The following is a 9576-nucleotide window of genomic DNA, read 5'->3' as shown; positions in this document are numbered from 1 at the left end:
ACTTTTTCATACAAGTACATGGTACAGCAGGCACATATAAAGAATATGAAATGTTGGATTTACATATTCTTTAAGAATGATGATACATAATCATCTGGGGCTGCACCCAGTCAGTAGATCTTTGAAATCAGCCACATGAGAAGATTGTCATCTAAAGTAAATAGACACCTGCACAGTAGCCACCAATTAAATTAAAACTTAAAGGGTTGGTTTGAATGTGTTGGCTGCAGAAATTTAACTTCAGTTCTTTGTATTCACAGTTTGATACAAAAGTCACAAAGAAAGCATTGAAAAGCTCATCTGTTGAAATGGTTTCAGTAGAGCATAAAATACATCATGTGTTGATTAAACTCCTACAGTGGAAACCACATACTTGGTGGAACATTAGGTCTGTTATAGATGCAATTCCCAAATAGATACAGTGATAGAGATGTAGATATGTAAAATAAATGGAATCAATAAAGCAGACTAAATGAAAAAATGTTTTGTGTCAAAAGTTCACCGAGTGTTAAAATTATATTATGGATCAATAGGGTTATAAATCACCTGGATGAAGTGTGAACTGTTACAAATGTCTAACGGTGGATGGTAGTGCCGATGTGTTTAGTGGTAGTAGTAAATCAGTGTCCTAGATGTCATGAGAGTAGAAATATTGCTGTAAAGGTGACTACTTTCAAAATTGCCCAGGAAACACTTAGGTCACATATAAAAATTAAGAACAGTAACAAGTGTGACCTATAAGGCATTGGGGGATGATTTACTAAAGTAATAGAGGCAGTTCACAAATTATATGCTGACTTTGTAATCTAAATGTTAGAATATAAAATAAAATTGTGTTTTATTCTGAATACCTAGTTATGTGCAGGGGAAAAAATATATTTTTTTTTCACAAAGAAATTGTTGGTCATTGATACAGGCACACGAAATGTAATTGTGGCCCCCAACATTTCAAGATGCTGGTGTCATAAAGGACCTTAGATCAAGGGGGACTTTACCTGCAGTATGTAGGATGTGTGTCACAAAAACTGAGACAATAGAAGCCAGCAAATTATGGATGAACATACTTACTTACCGGTACTTAGTGAAACATACTGACCGTTTTTGCAGCCATGACATATAGGCCCAGAGCAAAAGAAAATGTATACCCAGAACAAAAGGAAATAAAACAAATAAATACAGGGTCTACATGAGAGGGGGGAAAGGGAAGCCAGGGAACCAAATGTTAATTGATTAGGTAACAGGTTATTAAAAGGTTGCTTACTTGTTTGGGTGGGAGCAGGCTGGTAGGGGGGCTTCAAAGATAGTCAGATGGGAGTATTCTGCACAACACAAGAGAAAGCTTAACCCTATGCTCCTGAGCAGATTTATATTTTGAAAGGTGGTCAAAATTGGTGTTTGTGTGAAATGATCAAGGGCCCACTTTAAATATGGTGGCTTCTGTTTCACTGTGCTCAACAGGTAGTGATCTTGGATTTTCAGGATTAAGATGTATATTTGTCTATCACCCTCTAGTGGTACTAGAGAATTGAGAAAATTAAATGGCTCACTCAGTGGTTGGGATGAACATGTCTGAGTAGGGGTCATGTCCAGGTCAGTCCAGGTTAGTCTGGATGACTCAGTGGGTTGGGCCTCTATTACCTCCACCTAATTTTGGGGGGTCCATGGAACCTTCCAGAGGCTGGTGGGTGGAGGGTTGGAGACCTGGATCTGCATATTCATGGGAGTCTGGCCAAATCAGGCTGAAGGTCCTGGTAGTGTGGCAGAATGCCCCTGGATATAAGGAGCCATTTCAGTAGCGGTCTGTATATGGATGGAAGATGGATTACTGAAGGTGCTTTTGAGTGGCCTGGGAGGGGACCCCACAGAAGGGGATTCTGCATCAAGGCTGGTGGCTGCAGGAAAGGAAAGGAAGCTGACAAAGGGAACTCCGCTGCCTTACAGCCCACTGGGGAAGGGCATCCTGCAAGCAGGGAAAGAAACTGGGTCCATGAGAGGCCTGAATGCAGTTTACCCAGAGCTACAGGACTCTACATGTCTGGTGCCTGCAGGAAAGAGGGCTGCTGGGTGCAATACTTAACCAGTTCTCCCTGGTACAGTGCTGCATGCCTGTCTTGGAGTCTCTTGCACTGGGGTATGTTTCAAAAGACAGCTAGGTGGTTGAGCATTTCCTAGCTGTGATCTGAAGAGAATTCACTCAGAAGGGACCAGGTGCCCCTCACAGAGACTGTGCTATTGATTTGTTAAGAGACTGTGCCCCTCTGGCTGGAGTTGAACATTCAGAATCTACCTTTTGTACATAATTAGGAAGTTTGTCCTCAGAGTTATTACTACAAGTCAAGCTAGGCATCCCATATACACCTAAACTCTATCCAAGTTGTTTATCTCCTAAATAAAACATCAAGAACAAAATCATGGACTAGTTACTGACTCAGAGTGGAAGTCTGCAAATGTGTGTTGCCTGGCTGTGCAGGATGTAGGGGGACCCAAAACTCAGCGGCTCCTTCGGGGGTGAGAGCTACACGTGAATAGTTTTCAGACTGTGCTTGGGACAATGTAAGTCAGAAACTGTGATTGTTCTTAGTACCTTCAAAGACCTTTAACCTTAACCTGTACTATAAGGTTAAAGGTCTTTGAATGTACTTAGGGCGTGGTTTACCAGTGACGTCACCACGCACGCCAATCCACGTGTCCGGATCACGTGATCGCAACAACGCCATCTTGGTTGCAGGCAGGCTGGTGAGACGCTGCTGACAGAGCTGGAAGCTCGTGTGTGTCAATTTTAAACAAATGCTTGATATTTTCTGACTCAATGTGAGTGCAGTTTATGGGGGGAATATTTGAATACATTTTGTTATATGTAATTGCACTATGGCGAGTATTTATTATACCTACATGTACTATATGGAGTTGTCTGGATACCCTTAAGCTGGAGTTGAGCTGTGGAGTGTTGGTTAAACAAAGACATGCTGATTATTCACCAGCTTCTGGTGAGTGTGAAATTTGATGGGGTGTTAAAGCACTGGATTTTGCACTGGTGAAGGAAGACGTCATAGCTTCATTTACTGAGGATCATAAGAAATATTTATGTGTGGACTTTATTGAATGGACTCTATGAGGACTTTTAATTTAATTTTTTATTTATATATACTTTGTACACATATTTGGTGGCGGATATTTATATTTATTTACTTATTAAGGGTAGAGATATTATTTGTGGTTTATTTTATATTTCATTATATTTAATTTTATCACAGTTGGGATTATTATTTACAGTGGGTTAATAGTAGCAGCTCCCATATTATGTTAAATGGTTTGAACCCATAGGCGCGATGTGTTGAATTTTGTGGTGTATGTTAATTAGCAAGACAGACACCTTTCAGGATTTAATTTTTTTCCAAATAACTTTATTTCACATTAAATTGAATAAGGCAAGCATATCATACACAATTGGTAGAAATGTTTATTCAGATAAGAGTTATGGTCACTCTATTTATGGCATATAAAATTACAAAGGGCAGATCTAGGATATAGTCATAATCATGGAATTAAATAATACAGAACTGTAAACATTGCATGAGAATTTAGATTTGTTAGAGAAGAGTTTTTACGTTAACTATCAGTTTTTATGTTGCGATAAAGAAAACAATGTGTTAGGACATAAAACATGTTATTGTTACATGACTTGATTGCAGAAAGGGCCATTTATTTGTAACTTGGGGCAACCATTATATTTTTATAATCCACGATACAAATAGAACATTTGTATTTGTGTTCTTATTCACTTTACTTTTTCTCCTAAAGATGCAAATAGACACTCTGATCAAAGAGACAATGACTCAGAAAGCACAAACATTACATGTGGGATCCAGTCACCAAACAACCTTTATTTTTAATTACTGAGATGTATATGTGTATTGGATGTGGATGGGTACCTTTACTCTAGCATCATTAGGAAAGCTGCTGGTGTGATAAACACACATAGAAAGGATTCAATAAAATTTGCAAAGCATTTAAGTGGTTTTAAGCAATTGCTAACACTTTGTAAATGGCAGTCACTAGGCACAAGGCAGGTTTTCCAGTTGTTTGCACTTACTGCAATTAGAGATTAATGAGATACTTTCTACTATGTAGTAAATACACCTGACCACACTTGGCAACTTTGCTAATTCTTACAGTGAACATTTCCACATTCAGTGGTTATTCTACAAGCAATGAAAATATATAATGGAACTCCACATTTTTCAAAACAGCTTAATGCAGGAAAACGCGTACTGAGAAAACTATAGGGGCCGCTAATGCTGATCTCCTTCTAAAAATTCAAATATATCCAAGAAATGAATCTGTACTCCATGATACATCAAGTAAATTTATTAGGTAAACAGAAAGCTTTCCCTTTGCTGAACTTTTCTCTCTGATCCATTTCACTAAAAATGTGTTCAAATTATACATAAAGGAAAAAAATGATTAATTTTGAAAAAAGTAGGGAATGGTAAACCCCCTGCCAAGCAGGAACTGACTGTCCTCATACATCTGTGGGAACCTGAGAATGATCAAATTTTGTACAGTCACAAGCTTGTAAGCTCTTAACATTTAGAATTTGGAACTTAACTAGATGTCTTTTGAAGTAGAAATAAGGGGGAAAAGGGCAAACTTATTTGTTAACAAACAAATAATGTTTTATTTTCTGTGCTCTACAAAACTAAGCTCTTTTGTGTGTGTATTATACCAAAGGTTTTTATCCTTCCTTGATTTGAAGTGAACCCATGGCCAGGCTATGGACATTAAAGCATCAAAATATTCTTGAACAGCGAGTTAAAGTGGTTGTAAAGGCTGAAGGTTCTTTACCTTCATGCATTCTATGCATGAAGGCAAAAACCTTCTGTGTTCAGAAATGCCCCCAGCCCCCCTCAATAGTATCATCGCAATCCAACTATGTGAATGACAGCCTCGGCTGTCCTGGGTCTCTGCCTCCTCATGGGAAGAGACAGAAGCGGAAGCCATTGGTTCCCACTGCTGTCAATCATAGCCAGTAAGCCAATGAGGAATGAGAGTGGAAAGGGCCAAGACACGGCTCTGTGTGTGTATCTGCAAAGCCTTTGATACCATCTCATGGGGCTATATGTTTTTGCTCTCCGGCGGTGGGGCTTCAATGACACATTTCTTTCCTGGATTTTTGCCGTGTATGTCCGTCCCTCTGTAGTACTCAGGTATGTGGGCTTTGCCCAGGGGCGGACTGACCATTTGGAAACTCGGGCACTGCCCGAGGGCCCGGGGTCAGTAGGGGGCCCCATGAGATGCCCCCGGTACCTTTTTCATAGGCTTTTTTGAGTTTGGGCAAGGACACAGGGGCCCCATGATCTCCTATTGCCCAGGGGCCCCATGAGTTGTCAGTCCGCCCCATGAGTTGTCAGTCCGCCCCTGACTTTGCCTTATAACCCTTCCCTATTTACAAGGACACTAAGCAAGGTGTCCCCTGCCACCCATAATTTTTATCCTAGCTCTTGAGCCCCTGGCAACTGTCATTCGTGCACATTCCGACATTAGTGGTCTTGAGATTGTGGGGGAGCAGCATAAAGTAATGATGTTTGCGGACAATATACTAATATACATGTCTGCCCCCCCTCACTTCCTTACCAAACCTATTTGCCCTTCCCTCTGAATTCTGCTCTATTTCTCAGCCAGTTAATCAAAGCCCTAAGTCTTTTACTCACTCCAGATCAACTAAGGATTGTCCAAGCCAATTATAATTTCTCATGAGTTGCCTTACTGCCATAAATTGGCATTCAATTGACCGCATCTTATGATTCCCTCTGTCAGACTAATTATCTGGCTTTGTTTAGGGATCTCTCTGGCCTTTTTGCTTCCTGGACATCCTTTCGGATATCCTGGTTCTGCAGAATCCACGCTCTTCGTATGACATATTTACTGAAACTCTTGTATTACTTTGGGGTTCTCCCAATCTCTATACCAAATCATATATTACGGATCAAACAGCGCAAGTTGCTTTGTTTTATATAGATTACAGAAGGCTGAGGCTACCTACATCTGTCGTGTATTACAGGAGAGTAGCGGGTGGCCTGGCCTAACTTCAAATCCTACTATGTTGCTGCTCAAATCACTCCACTTTTTTCCTTTCATGCTTCTGTTGAGATGCCTATCTGGGTCCACTTGGCGATCACGGATTGCTCCCTGTTCCCTATTCATAATCTCCTCTGGACTCCACCACAGCATAGGCCCACTGTTTTGGAACCTGCTACATTAATTGCATTTGTGGGACTGGTCTCTCCCCACTTACTTACACTTATTGACTGTTTTGGATACCCCCAATTTACCCTACCTACGAAAACCCCATGGCATTTCATTGGTGTCAGGCGTATATATATATATATATAATTTATTTTATATTTTTCAAATTCTCTACATTTAAGTTTTTGCAAAAGAAAGCCGTACAAAACAGAGCCTGTGGGCATTCCCCGCCTCAGATTAGAAAACAATCAATAAAACATAAAAAGTAGCAACATAACAGCAGCTCACTCTCACCAGCTAACTAATAACCTAAAATCAGTATAACTTGGAAGGAATTATAGGACATAGGCTAAGAGAAGGAAAATAGATAGGGGGAACCCTAAAATCCCTTCTGAACTCCCTGGGCAGCAGACCATAGGCACAATGGCTACACTAAAGGACACAAGGGGAAACGGGTAAATGAGAAACAGCTTGACCACAGTTATTTCAATTACCCAAAATCACTTGCCACCGTTTAGAGGGATTCTAACCAGACATCCCAAATTTTATGGAACTTCCTCGGACGTCCCCTGGAGATTTATGTCAACTTGTACTTGCTGTACATTATAATGGGAGACAGTACACGAGACAGTACAGTAACAATACAATTCAATACACGAGGGGTTCGAGGAGCTTACAATCTAGGATGGAGGGGATAGTGGTACAGGAGGAAATAGCTGTTGGGATGGAGTGGTAGGAAGAGTGGAGGAGTGGACTAGGCCCAAGAGACACACATCCACCATCTGGAGAATAGAGATGGTAGTCAAAGAGTGAATACATTCTGTAACATCCCTCCAGAAGGTGGAGCTGTGGGAACAGTGCCAAAAAATGTGATAGAAATTAGTTCCCGGAAGAATTCTATGGAGCCTAGCTGATGTTAAGTATGACATATGTAAACTTTTAAACTGTATTAATTTGCCTCTGGTAGCCACTAGTTGTGTGAAAGGGTAATCCCAGGCATCTTCCCTATCAAACTCACCAATTTCCATCCACCACTTTATCTGGAGGGAGTGTAGGCCCACATGAATCGTAGGTAGCATGGTCTTATAGATAGATGACAATGGCTTTTTAAGGGACAAATCGCGAAGGAGAGACTCCAAATCATCCGTCATCAGATGAATTGGTTACGCTCCAAATTGTGAGTGGAAGGCATGGCGGAGCTGGAGAAACCATATTTGAGTTATCCAAGTCAAAGAGGGTGGGAGGTACACATTGACAAATGCCCATATAGCAGCATACAATTCCAACAGCAAAATAACATAGGATTCGTCATTACTTTTATAACTGTGTATGGTAAGGTTTTATGTAAAAGGATGGCAACTCCCCTAGCATAAACAGAATAAGTGGCATGAAACCCTTGCTTGACCCAGGCCCTGTGGAGGGCTAGTATTTTAGAGCCAATGAGATGGGTAACTTGGAGAAATAGGTGGGTCTATAAATAATTAAACATTAAAGAACGCCTGATTTTGTCATTGAGGCCCCTTATATTCTATGATATCAAATTAAGAGCCATAGTGAAAATCATACCAAGTTATATAAGGAGATAGAAAAATCACCTCAGAAGGACTATCACACCCCAGGGAGCATGGAGAGTTGTCATGCCCTTGGATTATAATATATGTAGTCCCCCCGGCAATGTGTACTACCCGACCAACAACCAGGAGAGTGAGCCAAAAAAACCCCTCAACAAAATAAACACACTACCATGTAGCTGAACAAATAACATCAACTAGCTATCACAGTTTAATCCCAAAAATTTATTGCAATTAGTGTCCACTTAGTGGGGAGGTTCTTTAACAGTCTTCCACGCCGTGGATAATCTTCTATGTATAGGAGGAACAGGAGGGGGGAAACAAAAGTATCACATCCACCTGGAGATGAAGCTCCCTCAAATATATAGCTATGGGGCTGTGGGGCATGGGTAATCCTAGAAAAGAACTTTGGCAGACTGTCAGCCTTTGGGAACATAGAGGATATACAACCCCTCAGCCAGGGAGTCAATGTAATACCTCACCCCCCACCCGCCCTGGGGAACCCATAATCAGCAGCAGCTTGAAGTAGAAAAGTGATAAGGAAATATATGATACAGGTCCCCCTAAGAGGAGAAGAGTGACATCACAGCTTACCAGTTCAAGCTCCAGGCCAGGAGGGGAATGAAAATAAGTGGGATAAATGCAAAAATTACAGAATGTAGATAATGGTCATTCAGCATAACTTGGCCAGCTTCAGGGGTGTCAAAGAATCGGGGAGTAAATATATTTATGATCTTCTGCCACTGGATGGTATTAAATTCTTTGACTATTTAAGAGAACACTGGCAAATTTTTCAATATACTCATTTACAGCACCACGTGTACTCTGTGCTTAAACTCCAGTCAGATTCCCTAAGTGCTTGACTGCTTTTGAGAACAGATGCCCTAAAGACCCCTCATTAAGGTTTTGGCCTCGGATATATATGGTTCATGGATCCCTTGGGGTCTTGCAAGCTTTCTTTTTTTTCAAAGTGGGCAACTGATCTAGGAAAAACTTTGGACCAGGCCACTTGGAACCAGATTTGGCTGAACAGTACTAAATGCTCCCAGAACATTTTCACTCATACAAAAGCTTACAAGTTACTCTCTCATTGATACATGACCCTGTTATAAGTAGCCAAGTTTGTTCCTTCTGCCTCCCCTTTCTGTTTTCAGGGTTATAGGGAGCCTGGCATTCTCCTTATTACTTGGTGGACCTGCCCAAAAGCTTTAAGATTTTTGGACCCAGGTCTACTCTTTGATCAGACCAGTCTGTCTGTCTCATTACCACTTGACCCCTGGGAAGCTTTGCTGCATAAAGCCATTCCATCTTTGACTAAAGCTCAGAGGAAGCTGGTGGAGTTTGTCTTCTTGGCAGCATGGCAGACCATAGACAAGGCCTAGCACCAACCGTTCCCTTATTTTTATGGAGTTAAACAGCGCTTTATGGGAGCTAAGGGGCAGAGGAAGCTCACGTCTATTCTTATGGACACCCATTCCAAGTTCTTGAAGGTTTGAGATCCTTGGGTAAACTTTAGCGACTATTTAGGTCTGGACCGCTCCCTGCTATCGATATGACTGCAGCCTGCCATGAGATACCACAGAAATATATTTCCTCCTTCTTTTTCTCTTTGATCCCCAAGCAAATCCCCTTTTCCCACTGGAGCCCTCCCCCCTTTTCACTCTTTATGCCCCCTACACCAGTTGGTGGCCTTTTTATGCCTCTTTTCTCTTCTGGTTTACGATTCCCTTGTCCTGGGAGTTGGAGCCCTTCCTCCCCC

Source organism: Staurois parvus, unplaced genomic scaffold (genome assembly GCF_062004578.1).
Source record: "Staurois parvus isolate SC_StPar_1 unplaced genomic scaffold, SC_StPar_1.0 ptg000371l, whole genome shotgun sequence".
In the NCBI taxonomy this organism is placed as follows: domain Eukaryota; kingdom Metazoa; phylum Chordata; class Amphibia; order Anura; family Ranidae; genus Staurois; species Staurois parvus.
This window is presented reverse-complemented; position numbering follows the sequence as displayed.